Source organism: Callorhinus ursinus, unplaced genomic scaffold, assembly GCF_003265705.2.
Source record: "Callorhinus ursinus isolate GAN/ISIS: 27379988/994484 unplaced genomic scaffold, GSC_fseal_2.0 scaffold11, whole genome shotgun sequence".
Classification (NCBI taxonomy): domain Eukaryota; kingdom Metazoa; phylum Chordata; class Mammalia; order Carnivora; family Otariidae; genus Callorhinus; species Callorhinus ursinus.
The window spans coordinates 41,988,087-42,013,746 of NW_027397073.1; the positions used below are offsets into that span (position 1 = coordinate 41,988,087).

Consider the following 25,660-nt stretch of genomic DNA (forward strand, 5'->3'; position numbering starts at 1 on the left):
ACATGTATTATTTTTTTTAAATGCAGTATGGTACTGTGAATGTGTTTTCTCTTCTTTGTGAATTTATTTTATTTATTTATTTAAGAGAGAGAAAGGAAGAGAGAGAGCATACATGGACAGGAGGGGCAAGGGAGAGGGAGAGAGAGCGAGAGAAAAGATGGCAGAGGAGTAGGGGACCCTATTCCAACTGGTCCCCAGAATTGAGCTGGATATCTACCAGACCATTCTGAGCACCCACGAAATCAGCCTGAGATGTAAGAAGATCTGGATCTCTACAAACAGAATATCGGGGGTGGTTGGTTTCGAGGTACGAAGTGGGGAGCCGTGATTCCGCGGGCAGATATCAGAGGATAAAGAGCAGCGGGAGGGAGCCTGGCTGTGGGGATCCTACACCGCCCGTGAGCGACAACCTCGTGGGCTGGGAACAGGGCACAGGCTTGCAGACCGGTAGCGGCAGGGAAAGGACTTTAGGGCAGCCCCCGGGATGGAAACCCTGAATGGTGGGATCGCCCGTGGGAACTGGGGATGGCTGGCAGTTTTAGAAGCACAAAGGGCAGAGATTTGCCCCGACCTGGAGGCAGGACTGGGAGTGCTGAAGAGGGGTGCACAACCCAGGCCACTGCAGTTTATAGCAGCACGGACAGAAACAGAGATAGTGTGGCCTGGAGAGCTCACTGAAGAACAGACTGCGGTCTCTCTGCTCTGAGGCAGAGGGTTGGAAACGGTCTCTTCTTCTCTGACTCTCGGAAGAGACATGGGAAGCTGCCAGGGAAAGCTGCCAGAGAACAAAAGCTCCAAAAAACTGGTTCCCACTGAGCCCATCTCCCGCCACGGGGGGGCAGGGCAACTCTGCCCAAACAGGGTTGCCTGAGTAACAATGGGGCAGGCCCCTCCCCCAGAAGACAGGCTGGGAGAACAAGAGGCCAGCAACCCTAAGGTCCCTAGAAAACAGGTGCATCTTGCTTGGGTTCTGGTCAATAATTTGGACTCTGTACATTCCCTCAACCACCCCTCAACAGAATAACTAGGAGGAGGAACCCCCAAAATAAGAAAGACTCAGAGATTATGACTTATGCCACAGATTTACAAATGGAGGCAGATATAACCAAGATGTTGGAGATGGAATTCAGGCTAGCAATTGTGAAGACAATAGCTAGAATGGAGGAATCAATTAATGGCAGCATAGAGTCTCTAAGGGCAGAAATGAAAGGTGAATTGGCAGAACTTAAAAATGCTATCAATGAGATCCAATCTAATCTAGATAATCTAACAGCTAGGGTAAGTGAGGCAGAAGAAGGAATCAGTGACCTGGAAGACAATTTAATAGATAAAAAGGAAAAGGGGAGGCCAGGGAAAAACAACTCAGACTGCATGAAAATAGAATCAGAGAAATAAGTGACACCATGAAGCATTCCAACGTCAGAATTATTGGAATCCCAGAGGGAGTGGAGAGAGAGAGAGGACTAGAAGATCTACTTGAGCAAATCATAGCTGAGAACATCCCTAATCTGGGGAATGAAACAAACATTAGTGTCCTAGAGGCAGAGAGGACCCCTCCCAAGATCAAGGAAAACAGGCCAACACCCTTACATGTAATAGTAAAACTTGCAAATCTTAGAACCAAGGAAACCATCTTAAGGGCAGTTAGGGGGAAGAGATTCCTTACGTACAGAGGGAGGAACATCAGAATAACGTCAGACCTATCCACAGAGACCTGGCAAGGCAGAAAGCCCTGGCAAGACATATTCAGAGTACTAAACAAGAAGAACATGGAGCCAAGAATACTTTATCTGGCAAGGCTGTCATTTAGAATGGAGGGAGAGATGCAGAGTTTCCAAGACCGGCAGAAACTGAAAGAATATGTGACCACTAAGCCGGCCCTACAAGAAATATTAAGGGGGGGTTCTATAAAAGGAGAAAGGCCCCAAGAGTGATATACAACAGAAATTTACAGGGAGAATCTATAAAAACAACATCTTCACAGGCAACATGATGACAATCAATTCATATCTTTCAATAATCACTCTCAACGTGAATGGCCTAAATGCTCCCATAAAATAGCACAGGGTTACAGACTGGATAAAAAGACAGGACCCATCCATACACTGTCTACAAGAGACTCATTTTGAACCTGAAGATACATCCAGACTGAAAGTGAAGGGATGGAGATCCATCTTCCATGCCAATGGACCTCAAAAGAAAGCTGGGGTAGCAATTCTTATATCTGACAAATTAGATTTTAAGCTAAAGACTGTAGTTAGAGACACAGAAGGACATTATATCATTCTTAAAGGGTCTATCCAACAAGAAGATCTAACAATTGTAAATATCTATGCCCCCAACATGGGAGCAGCCATCTACATTATAAGCCAACTGTTAACCAAAATAAAGAGTCCTATTGATAACAATAAGTTAATTGTAGGAGACCTCAATACTCCACTCTCAGCAATAGACAGATCATCTAAGCAGAAAATCAACAAAGAAACAGAGCTTTGAATGACACATTGGACCAGATGGACCTCATAGATACATATGTAGAACATTCCACCCTAAAAGAGCAGAATACTCATTTTTCTCAAATGCACATGGAACTTTCTCCAGAATAGACCACATACTGGGTCACAAGTCAGGTCTCAACTGATACCAAAAGATTGAGATTATTTCCTGCATATTCTCAGACCACAATGCTTTAAAACTGGAACTCAATCACAAGTAAAAATTTGGCAGAAATTCAAACACTTGGAAGCTAAAGACCACTCTGCTCAAGAATGTTTGGGTCAAGCAGGAAATCAAAGAAGAACTTAAACAATTCATGGAAATCAATGAGAATGAAAACACATTGGTCCAAAACCTATGGAATACTGCAAAGGCGGTCCTAAGGGGGAAATACATAGCCATCCAAGCCTCACTCAAAAAAATAGAAAAATCCCGAATTCACCAACTAACTCTACATCTTAAAGAACTAGAGAAAAAGCAACAAACAATGCCTAAGCCACGCATTAGAAGAGAAATAATTAAGACTAGAGCAGAGATCAATGAATCAGAAACCAGAAACACAGTAGAACAGATCAACAAAACTAGAAGTTGGTTCTTTGAAAGAATTAATAAGATCGATAAACCACTGGCCAAACTTATCCAAAAGAAAAGAGAAAGGACCCAAATTATTAAAATTATGAATGAAAGGGGAGAGATCACAACTAACACCAAGGAAATAGAAACAATTATTAGAAGTTTTTATCAACAACTATATGCCAATAAACTGAGCAATCTAGATGAAATGGATGCCTTCCTGGAAATCTATAAGCTGCCAAGACTAAAACGGGAAGAAATTGACAACCTGAATAGGCCAATAACCAGTAACGAGATTGTAGCAGTGATCAAAAACCTCCCAAAAAACAAGAGTCCAGCGCCTGACAGATTCCCTGGAGAATTCTACCAAACATTCAAAGAAGAAATGATACCTATTCTACTGAAGCTGTTTCAAAAAATAAAAACAGAAGGAAAACTTCCAGACTCATTCTATGATGCCAGCATTAATTACCTTAATCCCCAAACGAGGCAAAGACCCCATCAAAAAGGAGAATTTCAGACCCAATATCCCTGATGAATATGGATTCCAAAATCCTCAACAAAATCCCAGCTAATAGGATACAACAATACATTAAAAAGATCATCCACCACGACCAAGTGAGATTTATCTCTGGGATGCAAGGGTGGTTCAACATTCGCAAATCAATCAGTGTGATAGAACACATTAATAAGAGGAGGGAGAAGAACCATATGGTCCTGTCAATTGAGGCAGAAAAAGCATTTGAGAAAATACAACATCCTTTCCTGATTAAAACTCTTCAGACTATAGGGATAGAGGGAACATTCCTCAAGTTCATAAAATCCATCTATGAAAAACCCACAGCGAATATCGTCCTCAATGGGGAAAAGCTGAGAGCCTTTCCCTTAAGATCAGGAACACGTCAAGGATGCCCACTCTTGCCATTGTTGTTCAACATAGTACTAGAAGTCTTAGCAACAGCAATCAGACAACAAAAAGAAATAAAAGGTATTCAAATTGGCAAAGAAGAAGTCAAACTCTCTCTTTTTGCAGACGACATGATACTTTATGTGGAAAACCCAAAAGACTCCACCCCCAAATTACTAGAACTCATACAGGAATTCAGTAATGTGGCAGGATACAAAACCAATGCACAGAAATCAGTTGCTTTCTTATACACTAACAATGCAACTGTAGAAAGAGAAATTAGAGAAAGGACTCCATTTACAATAGCACCAAAAACAATAAGATACCTCGGAATAAACCTAACCAAAGAGGTAAAGGATCTATACTCTAGGAATTACAGAACACTCATGAGAGAAATTGAAGAAGACACCAAACGATGGAAAAATACTCCATACTCATGGATCCAAAGAATAAACATTGTTAAAATGTCTATGCTGGGCTCTGGGTGGCTCAGTTGGTTAAGCGACTGCCTTCAGCTCAGGTCATGATCCTGGAATCCCGGGATCGAGTCCCACATCGGGCTTCCTGCTCAGCAGGGAGTCTGCTTCTCCCTCTGACCCTCTTCCCTCTCATGCTTTCTATCTCTCATTCTCTCTCTCTCTCAAATTAATAAATAAAATCTTTAAAAAAATGTCTATGCTACTCAGAGCAGTCTATACCTTTAATGCCATCCTGATCAAAATTCCAATTACATTTTTCAAAGTGCTGGAACAAACAATCCTAAAATTTGTATGGAATCAGAAAAGACCCCGAATTGCCAAGGAAATGTTGAAAAAGAAAAAACAAAGCTGGGGGCATCACGTTGCCTGATTTCAAGCTATATTACAAAGCTGTGATCACCAAGACAGCATGGTACTGGCACAGAAACAGACATATAGACCAATGGAACAGAATAGAGAACCCAGATATGGGCCTTCAACTCTATAGTCAAATCATCTTCGACGAAGCAAGAAAAAACATGCACTGGAAAAAAGGTAGTCTCTTCAATAAACGGTGATGGGAAAATTGGACAGCCACAGGCAGAAGAATGAAACTCGACCATTCTCTAACACCATACAAAAAGGTAAACTCAAAATGGAAGAAAGACCTCGTTGTAAGACAGGAATCTATCAAAATCCTGGAGGAGAACATAGGCAGTAACCTCTTTGACATTGTCCACAGCAACTTCTTCCAAGATACATCTCCAAAAGCTAGTGAAACAAAAGCAAAAATGAACTTTTGGAACTTCATCAAGATAAAAAGCTTCTGCACTGCAAAGGAAACAAAGAGGCAACCCACAGAATGGGAGAAGATATTTGCAAATGACACTACAGATAAAGTGCTGGTATCCAAGATCTATAAAGAATTTCTCAAACTCAACACCCAAAAAACAAATAATCAAGTCAAAAAATGGGCTGAAGACATGAAAAGACACTTCTGTGAAGAAGACATACAAATGGCTAACAGACACATGAAAAAATGTTCATCATCATTAGCCATCAGGGAAATTCAAATCAAAACCACATAGAGATACCACCTTACACCAGTTAGAATGGCAAAAATGGACAGGGAAAGAAACAACAAATGTTGGAGAGGTTGTGGAGAAAGGGGAACTCTCTTACACTCTTGGTGGGAAGGCAAGCTGGTACAGCCACTTTGGAAAACAGTGTGGAGGTTCCTCAAAAATTTAAAAATAGAGCTACCTTATGACCCAGCAATTGCACTCCTGGGTATTTACCCCAAAGTCACAGATGTAGTGAAAAGAAGGGCCATATGCACCCCAATGTTCATAGCATCAATGTCTGCTGTAGCCAAAGTGTGGAAAAAACCGAGATGCCCTTCAACAGATGAATGGATAAAGAAGATGTGGTCCATATATACAATGGAATATTACTCAGCCATCAGAAAGGATGAATATCCAACTTCTACATCAACATGGTTAGGACTCGAGGAGATTATGCACAGTGAAATAAATCAAACAGAGAAAGTCAATTATCATATGGTTTCACTTACTTGTGGAACTTAAGAAATATCATGGAGGACATTAGGAGAATGAAGGGAAAAATGAAGGGGGGGGAATTGGAGGGAGAGATGAATCATGAGAGACTATGGACTCTGAGAAACAAACAGGGTTTTATAGGAGAGCGGGGAGGGGGGATTGGTTAGCCGATGATGGGTATTAAGGAGGGCACATCTTGCATGGAGCACTGGGTGTTATAGGAAAACAACGGATTGTGGATCACCACATCAAAAACTAATGATGTATTGTGTGGTGACTAACAGGACATAATAAAATTTAAAAAAATAAAAAAATAAAATGCAGTATGTACTGTGAATGTATTTTCTCTTCCTTGTGAATTTAATTAATTAATTAATTTATTTATTTATTTATTATTTAAGAGAGAGAAAGAGAGAGAGCACACATGAATGGGGGGGACAAGGGAGAGAGAGAATCTGAAGCAGACTCTACGCTGAGTGCAGAGCCCAACACAAGGCTCAGTCTCATGACCCTGTGATCATGACCTGAGCCAAAACCAAGAGTAGGACACTTAACCAACTGAGCCACCCAGGTGCCCCCTTATGATTTTCTTAGTAACAGTGTCTTTTCTCTAGCCTACTTTATTATAAGAATACAGCATATAATACATATACAAAGTATGTGTTAATAGACTTTATGTTATGGGAAAGGCTTTTGGTCAATAGTAGGCTATCCGTAGTTAAGTTTTGGGGGAGTCAAAAGTTATATGCAGATTTTAGACTGCCAAAGAGGCAGTTGGTGCCCCTAACACCAAGTTGTTCAAGAGTCAACTATATGATATTGTATATCAACTACACTTTAATTAAAAAAAGGAAAAGTTCCATTTTGAGCATATCAACTTGGAATTATTTCAAAGCAGTTTTGGATATAAAAGTTTGGAATTCAGGGGAAAGAATGGAGCAGCAGACAGATATTTTGAAATTATTGGCATATAGGACAGGTATTGGTTTCCTGCTTGTTTTTTAATGATCTATGTGATTGGGTGAGATCAACTAAATTGATGAGGGAAAATAGTTCAGAAAAATTAGCCCTTGGGACATTCCCATATTTTGAGACCAGGGAGAGGAAGAGAAAAAGCAAAAGAGGCAGAAGGATTTGCCAGTCAAAGAGGAGGAGCATGCATGGAGGGAGTACTGCCCTATGAAGCAAAGGGGAGAAAAGTGTTTCAAGAAGTGTCAAGAAAATCAGCTTTGCCAATTGCTGCCAGTAAATCAAGTCAGCTGAAGAATAAGAATTGACCATTGGCTTTAGAAGCATGGAGGTCATTGTTGGTCCTGAAACAGACAAGAGCTGTTTCAGTATCTTGGTGGATTCCAGAAGACATGAGACAACAGAAATAATATCTTAAAATGTGAACACTTATCTTGAAAATTTTGCTCTACTTGGTACAGAAAAGAGCAGAAATAGAAGGGGATGATAAGTGAAAGAAAACCAATTTTTAAAGATGAAAACTATAACAAAAAATTGAACTGATCTTGTATGGAGTGGAAACTGTCCATTGCAGGGGGGGAATAGAAGGCTTTCTGGAGCAAGACCTTTGAGTAGAAAAGAATCTACTGAATCTTCTGAACATGTGAAGGGATTGGATTTGATAGAACTACAAAAATATCACCCATTGGAGGGAAGGTAGAGACAAAAATGCAGGTGAGTTGAGAGGCTCTGTGAGAGAAATTTTTAAATTGCTTTTATTTTTCAGTGTAATAGCAAGCATGGCACATGGTTGAGGACTGGAGGGAAGGAGAGATGTTAGAGACTGGAGGAGATTGGAGATTGAGGTGAAGATGTGGAATATAACCTAGATAGTAAATAGATGAAGAAAATGTGACAATAATAAATATAAAAGAAAATTCAAAGCAGAAATAAATTTAGGGTCCAAATTAGGGAATATTTGTTACTCAGTTTTTCTCCTTGTTTCAAGTTTAACGGTGTCTTTTTAATAGAAGTATTTTGGTTTCCGCATTTACTTGTTCAAGGAGTAAAATAGAAACTACATACTCAAGTGAATTCAGGATAGTCATCAGAGGCAGAATGACAGGAAAACAGCAAAATGGAACTTTAGAAAATTATAAAGAAGAATAACAAAAAAAAATGTGGTTTTAGGAATGTGGTAAGGCACCAAAAGAGGAACTACATATAGAGAAACTTGAGATGAACCAAAGATGCAAAAGTAAACAACAGATTTAAAAAAAAGAAAAAAGTGAACAATGGATAGATGTCTCATGGTATCTTCAAAATTTAATATGAAGTATTGGGATGCTAAATAAGTCAGACAAGAACAGAGAAAGCAAATCAAATATAGCTGTAAATACCAACATAGCCTTAGAAACAGTAATTTAGAAATGTAGCCTATGAAGAAACTAGAAATAATTTTAGAGGAGAAATTTCTAGTATATATGAATACAGTGGTATATAGTAGGTAATAGATATATATTTAAAAAAAAAAACCCATATATCTCCATCCACACTTCTGGTACTAAGACCATATGGAAGGTTTTTAATCCAAATGAAGTAAATTTAAGATACTTAATATCAAATTCACTCTTTGAGTAATATACTGATTCTTCAGAAGTCCCCCCTGTGGGATTGATATTTAGTAAAGATATTTTGAAGGAACTGTGAGTCCCACATATTCCACAAGATTCTTCCAGGTTTATACATATACTAGGCTAGATTACTATAAACCTATACACCTGGTCCATAACACTCTGGCCCCAGCAGAGTTGTCTTTATGAGGTATAAATCAATACTAGAGTCATGACTTTTTTGAGGTTTGATGTACAGAACATTAATGGTTGGAACATTTGTAGTTTTAAGTGTTTCCTAACATCGCTATCAAGGATATCTCATTACACAGCTTAACATTTGAGGAGTGCCTCTCTGGTGCTATAGTAGGAGGGATGTTTCTAGGAGTCAGCAAAAAGGTCAGTTACTAAAAAGGCAGTCTAAAAATCATACCCAGAGGAACACAAGCTCTAAAGCAAATAATGAACAGAGTTCAAGAGCTGGACATTTAGGTTAACACAAATGCTAAACCTGGAAGATCTGGAGAGGGCAACATGGAACAAAGATGGTGGATTGATGAGCTGGTGATAAACAAGTGTTGACTCCAGATGAAAGTCATGATTCTATCTTCTGTCCCTTGACCTCTAATCCAGTCTGACTTACCTATGCTCATCAGAGAGATGAGACCCAGATACTTTGGGACTCTTCGGGTAAACATTTTGAAGGTGACCTGCTCTTGTTCAGATGGTCATATTAAGTTGATACAAAAAATTGGGGTCTGTAATGGGTTAAACCTTAAGCCTTTAATTGTTTGTAAATATTGTTATATTGGACTACTCTGGTATCCAGTGGTTTAAGCTATTCATTCCTGCTCTAGCTTGAGCTTCTAATATTATATACCCATTAGCCCTTACAAATTCATATCTATTGAAAAAATTAATGGAGAGGTTGATATATGTGACCCTATTACTACATATTTTCTTCTGTTATTAACTTGGCAAGATGTATGAGGTCCTTGCTATTCTCCAGACCATGGATGTTGGGAATATAAAACAGCAAAAGATAAGCAGAGTCCAAGAGTAGGCAAATCACTTGTCCCGTCTAAAATATCAGAAGCAAGTTTGTAGTTCTTTGCCTTGAAATCTCAAGTATGTTACTCAAGGCTGCCTCAGCATAAGTGGTTTTGTCCTTTCTTTCCCTTATGGAGAAAATCAGGGCATATTCAGCAAAATCTACAAAATATATCCTCCTGTTCTACTTCTACTCACATAGTCAGTAGTTTCCCAATTAAGTAAAGATTAAAGTGATAGTGCTTCAAGCACTCAAGTCACAATAGGCTATCTTGTTCATGTAGCTTCCTCCAAAGTTAATATCCATTATAGTTGGAATGCCCTTTTAATTATTTAATATGGTTAGCCAATAGGTCACAGAGTTCTATAAACTAGAGCAGTGGTTGGGCTTGGATAATCCTTTGCTCTGGGTGCAGTGCTAGGATGGTGTCATGAAGTGTTTTATCATGAAATGTTCCAGATGGCAAGTAGCACAGAATTTTCTGATATACACAAAATTTGGAGCAAATAAGCCTATCTGACTATACTTCCTCTTGGCAGCAGCATTAGAACTCTTTCAAAGTAGAGTAGGGGGAACCATCAAAATAATTGGCTAAATGCAATAATATCTGTTGGTCCTAGTGAAATGAACATTTTCAGGCAGAGAAAAGAGGTTTACATCACAGACTGATAGGGCACTTTTAACCAGATATTGCTCATCTAAGCAGCAACATGTCTAATATAAGGAGAATCCCCCAGTCTGTGAATTATAGGACTGAAACTTAATCTCATTGGCATTTTTGCCCCACTTAATCCTAATATGTTTTGATAATCTGGCCCTCACACTGTGCCAGCCAGATTCAGGAGCATGAAGCGGTTTTGAAATAACTCCATTTCTTTGTCCCAAGAATTCAACTGACTTGGCTTAAGATGTCACACAGGTAAACAGATGCTGTGGAAAGGAAATTTCTGTTTGGAGGCACTCACAAACACTTCCTCAGAGTTATGCTTCGGAGAATTTCCAAGAGATGATTTTCTTGTTCACCAGTTGTCTTTCCTACTACTTTTTCTTAGTTCATCACTTGCTGTCCCTTGCACTACACTTATCCTCTGTATACTGTCCCTGTCACTACCTTTAAAACTTTTGAACTTATACTCCACCCAAAATTATTCTTCTCAGCCTGCCAGAAAGTGTTTTTAACCAGAAAATGCTAAAATACCCTAGAGATAGGGAAAGCAATATAAAGTAAATCTGGTACCTGTTATTTTTGACCCTACAGATAGGTGTTTTCCCTGTCAGAGACAGAAGAAAATTCTTTTCACAAACACTGGGGAATCAACTTGAAATGTAGATTCACTGTATGATTCCCCTCCCTTGTGAGGACCCCTGTCCTTTCTATTAAGAAATAATATCTTAATTGTTTTAATATCTATTATAGTAAGTTTCTCTCTTAATAATCATCCTCTTGTAAAACACTTTTACTCTTTTCTACTGTTTCTTGCAAATAAAACCTATCTTGACACACACTCCAAAATAATCACTTCAAGACTGTATGGTTTTCACTTAATTAATTAATTAATTAATATTATTATTTTTATTTGAATATAGTTGACACATAATGTTAAATTAGTTTCAGGTGTGTAATATGGTGATTCAACGTTCTATACATTATATTATGCTCACCACAAGTATGTCTACCATCTGTCACCGTACAATGCTGTTACAATATCATTGACTATATTCTCTATGCTGTACCTTTTTATCTCCATGACTTATTCATTCCATAACTGAAAGTTTGTAATTCTCACTACCCTTCACTAAATTTAAATTTGTAAACTAATTTACAAAAGAAAGACATCTTAAAAATCTCTTATCCAAAATTCTTCAGCCTGATATGTTTCAAAATTCAGAATTTTTTACATTCTCGAAAATTAATATGGGACCCATACTACATAATAAATGCGAAAAATCTGAAAATGTATGAAGAAAAATGGTTACAATACTGTGTAATGTTTTTGCATAATTATCTACATTCAGTCACATTACTTGAATTCTTATTAGTTCCAATGGTATTTTAGTTGATTATTATTAATTTGGGGAAACTATTTTTTGAAAATTTGTTTTATATTTCTATTCCAATATTTATTGCCATTATATGAACATCTCAAACATTGTTAAGGAATAATAAAAGCAGCAATCTATATTTTCTTTACTCTAACTTCAGTCAAAATACATATAAACATACATGCATTAGGGGCACCTGGGTGACTCAGTTGGTTAAGCTCTGCCTTTGGCTCGGGTCATAGTCCCAGGGTCCTGGGATCGAGCCCTGTGTCAGACTCCCTGCTTAGTGGGGAGTTTGCTTCTCCCTTTCCTGTTCTCCCTGCTTGTGCTCTCTCTCTTTCTTTCTCTGTCAAATAAATAAATAAAATCTTTTAAAAAATAAGTATACATGCATTATATATGTATGAATTCATATATATAATATATATGAATTGTAAACCTAGTTGTGTGTGTGTGTGTGTGTGTGTATACAACTTCAAACTAATGAAGCTAATCACTATAAAGGAGGAATTTGTAAAAGGTTTTTGTGTATTAAGAATTGTTCATTAGGGGCACCTAGGCGGCTCAGTTGTTAAGCGTCTGCCTTCGGCTCAGGTCGTGATCCCAGGGTCCTGGGATGGAGCCTCACATCAGGCTCTCTGCTCCGCGGGAAGCCTGCTTCTCCCTCTCCCACTCCCCCTGCTTGTATTTCCTCTCTTGCTATGTCTCTCTCTGTCAAATAAATAAATAAAATCTTTAAAAAAAAAAAGAATTGTTCATTAAACTGGACTGACATTTTGACTTATTTTGAAATGCTCAAATAGTTAATTCCTTTGACCTCATGGAGTGATGAAATACATTGTTTTATTTTACTATATTAAATAATCTTAAAATGTTCTAAAAACATTTTATCATGATATCTTTTCTTTTATATATTCAATATATTTGATTTAAACTTTTTGCACTCATAAGTAGATATTTATGGCCATTTATTTGTCATGATTTTGTTTCTGGTTCATATGAGCTTCATATGACAAAGTGTAAAGATGTATTTCTTATCTTTTTTTTAGATTTATTATTGTTTTAAATAATATATTTTTAAGTTTTTTATTTATTTATTTGAGAGAGAGAGAGCACGCGCAGAGGAGGGGCAGAGGGAGAGGGAGAAGCAGACTCCCCACAGAGCAGGGAGCCCGATGCAAGACTCCATCCTAGGGCCCTGGGATCATGACCTGAGCTGAAAACAGATGTTTGACTGAGCCACCCAGGCATCCCTAAAGATTTTATTATCTCATTTGTTTGAGAGAGAGAGTGAGAGAGAGAGAGAGCACAAGCTGGGGGAGAAGCAGAGGGAAAGAGAGAAGCAGGCTGCCCACTGAGCGGGGAGCTGGGTGTGGGGGCTCGATCCCAGAACCCTGGGATTAGATGCTTAACCGACTTAGCCACCCAGGGCACCCCTCTTTTTTATTTTTTGGCATTTTATTCCAAAAGGGATTTTTCCTATGTGTAAAATTAACTCAACAATGCTATCATGTGATCTGTAACTTTTGGGGGGATAATTCTGTAATTCATTAACTGACAGCTTCTCTGATTTTTGTGTATCCAGGTTTTTCTCTCTTCTTGAATACATTTGTGACATATATACCCAAGATGTATCAGTTGTGAAATTTTTAATGTATATTCATAAAGCTGTACATAGAACATAACTATAACTTCTAATTTTGTGTCTGTGGTTATTTTAAAATTAAGTACTTTTGGGATGCCTGGGTGGCTCAGTCGGTTAAGCATCTGTCTTCAGCTCAGGTCATGATCCAAAGGTTCTGGGATCGAGTCCCAAGTTGGGCTCCTTGCTCAGTGAGGAGCCTGCTTCTCCCTCTGCCTGCCGCTCCCCCTGCTTGTGCTTTCTCTCCTTCTCTCTAATCTCTCTCTCTGACAAATAAATAAGTAAAATCTTTAAAAAAATTAAATACTTTTTTTTAAAGATTTTATTTATTTGACAGAGAGAGACACAGTGAGAGAGGGAACACAAGCAGGGGGAGTGGGAGAGGGAGAAGCAGGCTTCCCGCGGAGCAGGGAGCCCGATGTGAGGCTCCATCCCAGGACCCTGGGATCATGACCTGAGCCGAAGGCAGACGCTTAATGACTGAGCCACCCAGGCGCCCCCCAAAAATTAAATACTTTTAAGAAACTTTGAATACAATAAATATGTAGAAATAGAAATCATTTTACAAGGTATTTATGCATAAGTAATTATACATTTATATAAATATGTAAGATATGATTATATATTATCTAGCTCTATAATTCCATATTTGAATACAACCATATTATATATGTCCATATTTAAATAAAACCATGAAGCAAAATAAGTTTGAAATATACTCAGACCTCCCTTAACATGTTGGCTTTGTCTGTAAAACAAAAATTATTTATTCAGTAGTGATGTAAAATTTTCTTATAGAATACTGATTCCACAGATATATTCAGGCAAAATAAGAGTTTCTGAAAGTTTATATAACCTGAGAATATTTTCCAGGAGATGGTTATATCATCTTTTAGAAATATGTGAACTGTGTGTTGGGTAATGAATAACCAAGGCTTAATACATTTGCTTTAATGATCTCCCCAAAGATAATTACTTTAATCAAAAGGGCAATATTTTGTTAAATTCATTTATCACAACAAATCTATAATATTAAGTGGAAACACCTGGGATAAGCTTAATAATATTTACATATCAGTCTCTAACCAAGAAGCCAAAATAATGGGTTCATTATATAAATACTACTAGGAATTATTTAAGAACCATGTCTCTAATACAGAGAATTTGTTCATTCAGAACAGAATCATTTTGAAAATTATACCCTACTAAATTCTGCCAGAGTGAGCATATCACTAAGAAGCATGGAGTTAATTTTACCTGAATTTCAGATTACTCATTGGAAAATAAAAATGTGAGTTTTTAATCTTAGCATCTCTATGTGATTCCATGACATTGTTCATATTTCTAAATAACTACCGACCTGAAGTTTTATATAGTGCCATCTGTACCTAATGATTGTGAAATAAACATAACAAAATAGAAGACAGAAGACATGTTAATTCTGAGAGAAGACTAGTAAAATTTGAAATTTGGCCTTATAATCTGTCACCATAGAGTTTTCTCCATTAAAATCTATGGAATTTCCAGTAGTTGGAAGTCCTGTCTTCTTCAACAAAAGGTTGATATAATATAAAGATAAATTGAATTTTGGAATATATCCACTGAAACCTACTAGTATGCACGAGACATAGGCATTTTTAAAAAATTTTCCATAACTTTATTTTCATCAGTTGCAATGTTGTGATTTCATAGTGTTAACGATGGTATAGATGGAAAGTGCTATACTGGGAAACAGAAGACTCAAGAAATAAGGTATTATTAGTTGTAGGCACTTGCTCAGAATAGCTAAAGTATTTCTTTCTCAGTCTCCTCATTAGTAAATGATTACATATAATAGATAATCATTAAGAACTTTTTCTTCTAAATCATAAATGTTGAATAGTCTTTGAACTATAAACTGTTTGTTATCTTCATAAATGAAATGACTCCCATTAATTTTCATAGCTCTTGCTTCTTAAAGTGGAAGGTTATGGACACAAATAAGTAAAGGAGGTATCCATGATTCTCCAATGGAGAATTAGTAGATTATCTGTAAAAATGAAATGTGACAGTTGGTTATATTACCATGTCTCACCACTCAACTTAATATCAAAGTAAAATTCAAATGGATACAAAACCTTAAGTTAATTAAAAATAGCCACAAAATTATTAGAAAATGCTGAACAACAATTACAAGAGGAAGCTGTTATTTAGAGTTTATTTTATGCTATATAAGAGCCAAGTGAAAAAAAATTCAGAATTGTGTGGGGTGCTAAGCATTATATTGGTAGCCTGACATGAGTTTCACATAGGCAATAGGTAGATTTTATAGTGCTTTTCCCTATAAAAACTGGCAAGTGCACAAGTCAGGGCTTTCTCTATTTTTTCTGCAGAGAGCTAATTATTGAACATTTACTAGCATACCACTATATATACATACTGCTTACAATAACTCTAATAACTAATCTGTTGGGTGCTACAGGTAAGGAAACTCAAAATACAAAAATTGGAAGTGAGTTGATATGTGACTGGAAAACCATTTTCTGAAAATTAAACCCACAAATGAAAGCACAAATGGGGTATTGGTATATCATATTACATAAAAGAAATGACAAATAAAAATTTTTATTTTTATATAGTAAAAAATAATACAGTTCAGGGGCACTTGGGTGGCTCTATCATTTAAGCATCTGCCTTCGGCTCAGGTCATGATCCAGAGTGGGTCCTGGGATTGAGCCCCGTGTCAGCTCCTTGCTTAGTGGGGAGTCTGCTTCCCTGCCTTCCTCTCTGCCTCCGCCTGCTTGTGCTCTCTCTCTCTCATGTAAAAAGTTAAAATCTAAAAAAAAAAAAAAAACTACTGCAGTTCATAAGATTAGCACTCTAATAAAAATCCAGGTACAGGAAATAAGCAAGCCAAAGAGACGAAATATGCAAGATCAAAATATAGGAAACAGAATATCCACTGAATGTACACGACCCTACTTTTTTCTTAAATTGGCAAAAAATATAAAATCCAAATATCCTAGATGGCAACAAGTATTTACAGAAAATACATATATGCACATATACCATTGGTAAAGCTCAGAATAGTATATATATATATATACGTATACATATATATACATATATATATATATAGTGAGCACATATTTGCGTAAAACAAGAGGAGAACTAATATATATTCATCTCTTATGTCCACATGAGACTTGGGGAAGTATATACAAGAAGCTGGTAGGCAATGATAACTTCCTTTTAGGGAATATTATGGGAATCAGTGAAGATAGGGAACAATTGTGAGAGACAGAATATTCATTTTATACAATTTTATAATTTTACTCTTAAGCCATATGAGTGTGTTTTTCTAGTCAAATATTAATTAAATTAATTTTATAATGTTAAAATAAATATAAATTATATGATGTATGGTGTAAATTTTATTATAAATGCAGATACGCAGACACAGAACGAAGAGTCAAAAAATGTCTTTAGCATTTATCTTTGGTTGCTTTTATTTTCATATTTACTTTGCTGTATTTTCCAAATGTTCTGAAGGATCAACTTTGATAATCAGTTCAATATATATTGCGGATGTAGGATAGTTACAGACTGGAGGGTTATAAACTCCTTTGACACAGGAGTTAGTAGAATATGTCATTTTCGATATTTTATGAAACCTAATGGGGGAAAAAGCTACATAAATGTGAAAAATTTGTTCTCACTTAAGAAAGTTGAATGCACAAGATCTCCTTCGTTTGAAAATATTGGGCACGGCTGCTTTGATACCAAAACTGTCCATGGCTCCACAGATGGTTTTTGCATATGCAAAGAATTATCTAAGGTGCTTATTACCACGTGGATCCCTGAACTCTGTTCCCTACAGATACTCCTTCAGTTACATGGGACTTAAGATTGGGCATGGTCACAGTTACCCAGGTGACATTTTAACACTAATGTGGAATCGAACATGTCCAGGGTATACGTAAGGAGTGTCAGGATTTTAATACTGTCAATGGATAGCATGAAGGTGTTTGTGTTCATCTTCATACGGTAAGTGGTTCACATTTCTCAGTTTACAAATTGTGATATTTTCCTTTTTAAATGGGTACTAGGTGCTCTGTGACTAGTGAAAACAGTTAAATGGAAAAAAAATTAACAATGTCCTCAAAAGTGAAGTATTTTCTATAGCCTGTAAGGTTTTGAATGTCAGAATGAAACAAAAGATATGTGTGCACTATCAATACTTGTGAAAAATAACTGACCTCTCTGTGATTTCTCCTTAATTATATAGATCTTAGAAGAAAATAATAGATTTCAATGCAAAATATCCATGTTAAAACCCTGAACAATAAATACATGTGCACAGTATAGTTTAAATTAGATCTTTCATGAAACAAATGAAAAGCCATCATGACTTCAGAATGGCATTTAGACTATGTTCTGCTAAAAAAAAAAAATCACAGCCTAGGTAAGTGTTCTACTCTGGATAAAAACATTACGATGCCCGGAGGGATATTTTTCTTTCATAACTTTATTTCATAAGACAGTAAACAGAAAAGGTAAAAACAGTAAGATCTCTGGTAAAGCCAGAGAAAGAAACTAAGAAATCTGTGACACTTTGGGAAATTCTCTGGAGTAAAGCTTTGTGGCTGGGGAACCAATTATAAACTAGAACAAAGGAATTGTTCCACACAGTAGCCACTAACAAAACTGTCACCCAGAAACAGAGATCTGGGAAATAGATCATCCATGAGGAAATAACACAAACCTTCATAACTGTATGGAATATTTCTGAGAGACAGAGAAAAGAAAATGAAAGCAAAGGCAGAGAGACTGACCATAAAATGTGATCCAGCAAACAATAAATTAAAAATGCTGTTAATATGATGTAATATAGCAAAGGAGACTATTGAGAACATCAGAAGATAATATTAATAGCACCATTTTTTAGAGGATATAAAGGAACACCAATTTTTTTGTATTTTTGTTGCAGAGATACTCTTTGTTAGTGGGCAAGAGCATGAGTATAACAATGGTCAAGTCAGCAGATCTGTCAGAGGTAACTCTCTCCTTACCTCCCTGATACCACCACTGTACTATATGAAATTTTGAAACAATACCAGACATTGTTTCATCTCACCTATGTGTGTGTGTGTGTCTGTGTCTGTGTATAAATAAATAAACAAACAAATAAATAAATATACTACTATTTATGTGTGTGTATGGTTAAGACTTCGGTTATTTTGTTTCATTTTGCTTTAGTTTTTTAGACCTTACTTTTTAAATTGTGTAGTTTTGTTTTATATCATGTAAAAATATTTTTTTATATTTCCAAAGTTAAATCTACAAAATAATCTGTATTCAGAGAATATAACCTTTTCTGTCTCCCCAGGAATATTCTGCTAAAATGCACTTCCCATTTCCTGGATTGGAGCATGACAGGTATGTGATATTTTAATTTCTGTGATATCTGATGCAGAAAGTTGGAAATGATGACCTAAACTCTGTTTTCAAATATATTTTTCTCTAAATAGTAAATTTATAATAGATGGTAGAAACTTTCTTTCAAGTGCTTATTATATGCCATTACATCTGAAACATTATTACCTATTTCAATCTTCATAATAGCCCAGTGATATAATAATTATACTTTTTGTGAACAAGAAATCCAAGACTCAAGGATGACAATTTTTAAGACATTAGCAAATATCAGAGTTGGAATTTGAAGTTAGTGCTATCTGACAAGCAAACTAAGGAAGAGTTGCCTACTCCGTGCCCTGACTGCATTGAGAAACAGGTGCAGCACACAGAAAAGGTATGTTGAAGCAAAATCTTTAATTAGGAAAGAGAGAACATAAGGGAATTTCTGTCACCAAATTCTTACAACAGAATTAAGTCATACTTTAAGGGAAAGTCAATGAGATGACTTGCTAACCGTGTATGTAACATCAGCCGAAAAAGTGGGGAATTTGAAAAGGAAAACAAATCACAGTGAGGCAATGTGCAAGAAATGGTACAACAGAGGAACAAAAGTATAAGGCTTCGAAAAATGCATCTGTGTTATTTTTTCATTGCCACATTAAGAAGAGGGAACTCTCTTAAGACAGTGTGTTTGGCACAGGTTGAAATAGTCTCATTTTACTTCAAATGCAATAGTAACAAAAATAATTAACAATATTTTGTCATATTTTGTCTTCTGTCATTTAGGTGTTTGGCCACCATAGTGCTCTATTAGTTTTCAATGAATTATTCAAAACTCTTTGTCTTCTTTCATTCACCTGTAATTCCTTTCTATATACACGATTGTGTTTTTAAGAGTAATTATTCTCCCTTCTGCTACTTAACAATATTTTATTTTTATTCTATCTTTGAGGGTTTGCCAGATCCTTCTTGGTCTGTCTTACATTTTTTTTCTTTGAATTTCCACTTATTAGAGTATTAGTTTTTGTTTTGTTTTGTTTTCATAGCATGAATGACTGTGTGTGCACAAAAAGGTCCTTTCCTATTTTAAAAAAGTGTTGAGTATGGAGGCATTGGTCCCGCACTGATTAATTTCTAATAATGATTGTTCCATTTTTAGGTTCACTATATGTGCCAATTATTTAATATAAAGTATAGGGTAGGGAGTGGTTAGGGAGTGAGTGAGGGAAGTAACAGCTTAAAATTTGATACAGTATCCTAGGTTACTTTTTCCTCACTCTTTGCTCTCAGTGATCTGGATTTCTCACTCCTGAGTGGTCAGAAGACTTTGATAAATTTGCATGAAGCCATGTGGACTGTAAATTGTTCATGTTATAATGGTGTTCATATGCTTTCTCCTGCTTGGATCAGTAGCCACTTATATAACGTCTTCCCTACAGCTCTCAGTCTAACCACCGGATCTCCACAAATTGTTCTTTTACGAAATGATTATGCACCTATGGGGTCTCATTCATCCCATCTTCTCAAACTCTCCACCATTCTTAACAAATGTATAAAGTGTTGTTTTCTTGTTTTTATTTATATTTCTTTGCTTAACTAATGTGGATATACATGTGTTTATATTTTTATGAGATATTTATATTTTCTCTTTCCTGAAACAATCATTAGTTTTCTTGACCCCTTATATTATCAATATCTATGTGATTGTAAATTTCTTTGCATACCTGGTATATTAATCTGTTTCTCATAAACATTATGGATCATCCCCAATCTATCATTGGCCTTTTAATTTTTGTGTTTTCTTTTTTGTTATATATAAATATGAGAAGTTTTCTTAATCAAATCTGGCAGTGTATTAGTTTTCTGTTGTCATTATGCTTAGGAAAGAGATTTTTCACCCTGAAATGTGAAAATTATTTACTACATTTAATTTTACTTCTTTTTATATGTATAGGTTTGAGCTGGATGTTATTTAAGGTCTGTGGCAAAATGTATCCACTATCCACACATTCCCCAAATTTGTTTCAAATATCATTGCATTTGGAGAGCTCTTTTGCAAAAGTCATTGCCTGGAATTGGATTTTTTCCAAGTATCGATATGGTGTTTTCTTTCTATTTTTCATTTCCTTTTTATTTTTGGTATGCTCACAAAAAAAAAAAGAGAGACATCCAGTTTTCACTGTATCTTATGTATCCAGATATCTATAAGTATTTCAACTACAGGTTATGCCTACATAAAATGAAATTAGGAGAATTTCCTTTTGAATTATCCTTTGAGGAGTTTTAGTCATTGGTTTATCTTGTTAGGACAGAGAGTTCTATTTCCTTTCTTTCAGACCACATCTCCAGAAAAGGCAGTTTATATACAAAATGACTAAGTGTTGGGACTCCCAGCATGTTTGGTTTATTTTGTTTTGCTTTCTATTACTATGAAACAAACTCCATAAAACTCTGTGGTTTAACACAATGAGTTATTATTTTCTGAAATTCTGTGTTTAGCAGCCTGGATAATCTGCTAATCTTGCTGGGATCAATCATATGGCTGAATTTCTCTGCTGGACTGGAGGGTTCAATCTGGCCAAATCCACATGATTTGCAATTAGTACAACTGTCAGCTGGGCACCTTGATTCTAAGTAGATTTACATTTAATTACCAAGTGGCTTCTCATCCTCTGATAGGTAAGCCTGGACTTCCACAGCATGCTATTCTCAGAAAGTGAGAGTGGAAACTATATGGCCTCTTAAGATTTAGGCTTTAGAACTCAACGTGCTATTTCTGTTACATCCTATTGATCTTAGTAATTTACATGTGAAGTTCAGAGTGAAAGGGGTTGCTATTGTCTGAATGTTTGTGCCACCACCCCCAGCCCCCCACCCCTACCCGCGCCGCCGCTGCCGCCAAATTTGTATGTGGAATCTTATTTCCCAAAGTTAATGGTATTAGTGTATGGGACCTTTGGTGCTTAAGTCGTGTGAGTGAAACTCTTATGAATGGTATTAGTGCCTTATAGAGGAGGCTTCAGAGACATCCCTAGACCCTTCCACCATTTAAGGACACAGGGAGAAACACTGGCTATTAACCAGGAAGAGGAACTCATCCAACCATGCTGGCACCATGCGATCTTGGATGTCCAGGCTCCAGAACTGTGAAAAATAAATTTCTGTTGCTTATAGGCTAAAAGTTTGTGAGTGTTATAGCAGTCTGAATGGACTGGCTGGGATGGATAAACTTCTTTTGATGGAAACAATGGCAATGTCACAGTGCAAAGAGACATGGACCTAGGGAAGCATGATATTAGAAGTCATTAATGTATCATCAGGCAAAATTAGAAAACTTCTTAACAAGCTTAGTCATCATAACACAAAATTATGACCCTTATATTATATCAATTTTTCTGGATTTAATTATCCTCTTGTTCTGACAGAAGAGTCTGGGTTATGGTTTTAATTTTCAGAAATACTTCAAAGATGAAATCAGCCCATATTGTCAATGAGAAAGGGGCTAAGGGTGAACAGTAAATCACTCTATGTCACTCCTATTCAGTCCTCTGACAAAATTAGATTAATACTGCAACCATTTACTAAATGATTATTTAGTGCCAGGTTCTCAGGTAAGCACTTAAAATAATTATCTCTTTTAAAATTCACAGTATCCCTATGAGGTCTGTATTATTGCCCTCCCTTTGCAGTTGAGAAGTATCAGACCTGGAAATTGGTACAGCATCTACGGGTGACGATTTCACAGTAAATGGAGGAACTCTGCTTCAAACTCAGGTGTCTGTGATTGCAAAGCCTGTGCTGTTAAAGATTTTGCTATAGTCATCAAATATCTTAATAGGTTTATTAAGATTTCAGATTCTCAGTAAGATTTTATATATATATATATATATATATATATATATGTTTTAATGGTGGTTAGTTTCTATTTCACCTGAGAAGAATAACCTGTTAAAAAAAATCTCATAGATGATGGACTCTGAAAAATAAACTGAGGGTACTAGAGGGGAGGGGGGGAAGGGGATGGGTTATCCTGGTGATGGATATTGAGGAGGGCACGTTCTGCATGGAGCACTGGGTGTTATGAACAAACAATGAATCATGGAACACTGCACCAAAAACTAATGATGTAATATATGGTGATTAACATAACAATAAAAAAATTAAAAAAAAAATCTCATAAATGTTTTAATTGAAAAATTATTCAGTAAAACTTGGCCTACAAGTAATAAAATGAAATAAAATGCTACACTAATCAAATTAAGTTAGTACTCTTATAAGTATAGACAGATTGCTCAGGGGAGTAAAAGAATGCTTAGAAGTAGATTCTTGCAAATGTAAGAAATCCATATATAATTAAGGTAGGTTTCGGAAGAGTAGAGAAAGATATATTTATTTGATAATGTTGAATAGTTTTTATGAGCACAATTTTAAGTGTTTAAAAAACACAATTTGTATTCATATATGAGATATATCAACAGTAATTCTAAGTAGATTTACATTTTGAATAAGAAGAAAATATAGGGGAATAACTTTTAGGTTTCAGTATAGAGAAAATCTTTTTAAGAATAAAACCAATTGAGGGCCGCTTGGGTGGCTCAGTAGGTTAAACATCTGCCTTTGCCTCAGGTCATGATCCTGGGGTCCTGGGATCAAGCCCCGCATGAGGCTCCCTGCTCAGTGGGAAGCCTGCCTCTCCTTCTCCCTCTGCCCCTCCCCCTGCTCATGCTCTCTGTCTCTCATATAAATAAATAAAATCTTAAAGAAAAAGAAAAAAAGAAATATCAACTACTATAGAGTCTGAATTCCAGAAAAGTGCTGCTTCATTCTCTTTTTTGTGTGTGGGCTGATTTTTCATTAAAAAAAGGAATAAAACTAATTGAAATTGTTTCTACCTAAAATGAAAAAAAAATATGTGAATAGATTTTACTCAAGTGGTTGCGTTAGGAAATGTGTTAGCTCATTAACAATCAAAAGAATACAAGATAAAATTAGGCCCCAACTTTAGATGTGACTTTTGGAAAAATACAGAGGTATTAGAATTTCCAGGACTAGCAAGAGATGGAGAAACATCAGTATCAGAAAAAGTTGGTGAGAGATTAAAATGGTATACTGTTCTTGAACATAATTTGATAATATATACCAGTATCCTCAAAATTATTTGCCTTGGGACAAACCAGAAGAGAGTTTTCCTAAGGAAATTTTAGACATTTAAAAATGTCTAAAAAATTTGTATATGAGTTATTATAATGTTATTTATAAGGAAAAGAAATACATAGATTGGATGTCTCAAAAACAAGTTTAGATAAATAATAAAGAAATGATTATAACTCTAGATGAAGTGCTACTGTTCATCCACTAAAATTCACATTGAAGAATATTTATTTGTGGAAAACTGTTGGTCATATGTAGCAACAACTACAACAACAACAAAATGTAGGGTATAGATCTTTGTAAGTAATTTTATCTTAATTTTGTAAGCAAATAGATATTAATGTTAAAGAAAATATGCATGTTATTGAAAAATAATCTATTATTTTAAGAGTGATTTTTATTTTATTTTTTTAAAGGTTTTATTTACTTATTTACTAGAGAGGAAGAGAGAGCATGAGTGGGGGTGGGGGGACAGAGGGGTAGAGTGAGAGGGAGAAGCAGACTCCCTGCTCGGCAGGGAGCCTGACATGGGGTTTGACCCATAACTGACTGAGCTACCCAGGCACCTCAATGACTTTTATTTTCTAAGTATAGTTTAACATTTTTTCCTGTTCTGTTTTTGTCACATCTTATAATATACACATGCATGGGGATTATTGAAAATATTTAGCAACCCATAGGGCATAGGGGCAGACTAACCAGATTAATAATACCACCAATAAGATGGATACTGCTATAAACCAACACCAGTATCGCCATACTCTGACTAACGAGCTCTGTGTGTACATTATACACTTCATAAACAAAAGAAAAAGCAAGCAATGTTATCAAGTGAAACAATGCAAGATACATGTAGGGTTGGGACTCATGAAGGGAGAGTGTTTAATTTGATAAGAATAATGACAAAATGGGAGCACCTGGGTGGCTCAGTTGTTAAGCATCTGCCTTTGGCTCAGGTCATGATCCCAGAGTCTTGGGATCAAGCCCCACATCACACTCCCTGCTCCGGGGGAAGCCTGCTTCTCCCTCTCCCACTTCCCCTGTTTGTGTTCCTTCTCTCACTGTCTCTCTCTGTCAAAATAAATAAATAAAATCTTAAAAAAAAGAATAATGACAAAATATAAAAGATAGATATAAAGCAGAATATTAAAAAAATCACAAGAGGCTATTTTGGAAACCTAGTATCAAAATCTAAAGCTCTGGAGAGAAAGAAAAAAAAAAACACAACAAAATAGTAGAAATGAATTATAAAATAAATAATAGGTAAAAATTTTCCTGAAAACCAGAAAAACAAATTCAAAATGTGTCAGAGAGAAAATAGAAGCCAAATAAGCAAACAAATAAAGGAAAAGAATCACTCTTCACTAATAGTGGCACTCTTTTCATGAATAACAGAGGATAGCGAAAAGAGTAGGTCAATGACTTCATATTTTAAAGAAAACTTATTTTGTACAGGAATTCTATACCTGATTAAATTTTAGAAAATAAGAATATTTCATTCTTGCTAAAAATGAGAATCCCCAGATTCTTTCTGAGAAAATAATCTGAGGATCTATTTTAATAAGTAAGTATAAAAAACAATAAAGAAGAAGATGTGAGATCTAAGTGGTGGGAGGTAAATCAATGAAAAGAAATATCAGTTAGGCATCAGTTGGTACTAATTTGAACAGTCATTTAGCTTAAAAAAATTCTGTCTTCAAGAAGAATGGATGGATTTCATGTACCATCTTAAAGGAGTTTAAAAGTTGGGTTATATTAGGACTGTCATAAAGAGGACATATATATATATATATATACACATATATATTCTTTCAAAGACTGA

At 36.0% G+C, this 25,660-nt stretch overlaps 1 long non-coding RNA gene across 2 annotated transcripts in view; it reads left to right on the top strand.

Annotated features, from left to right (window-relative positions):
* The window catches only part of LOC141373682 (uncharacterized), a 101,110-nt gene that overhangs the window by 8,856 nt on the left and 66,594 nt on the right, over nt 1-25,660 (top strand). The window contains exons 2-4 of one of the 2 annotated variants that reach the window (XR_012379928.1): nt 18,260-18,325; nt 18,659-18,708; nt 22,338-22,449. This is a non-coding gene — a long non-coding RNA (uncharacterized lncRNA). Of the gene's footprint in view, nt 1-18,259; nt 18,326-18,658; nt 18,709-22,337; nt 22,450-25,660 lie in introns of those variants that run through there. The other variant, XR_012379929.1, reaches the window with a different exon arrangement.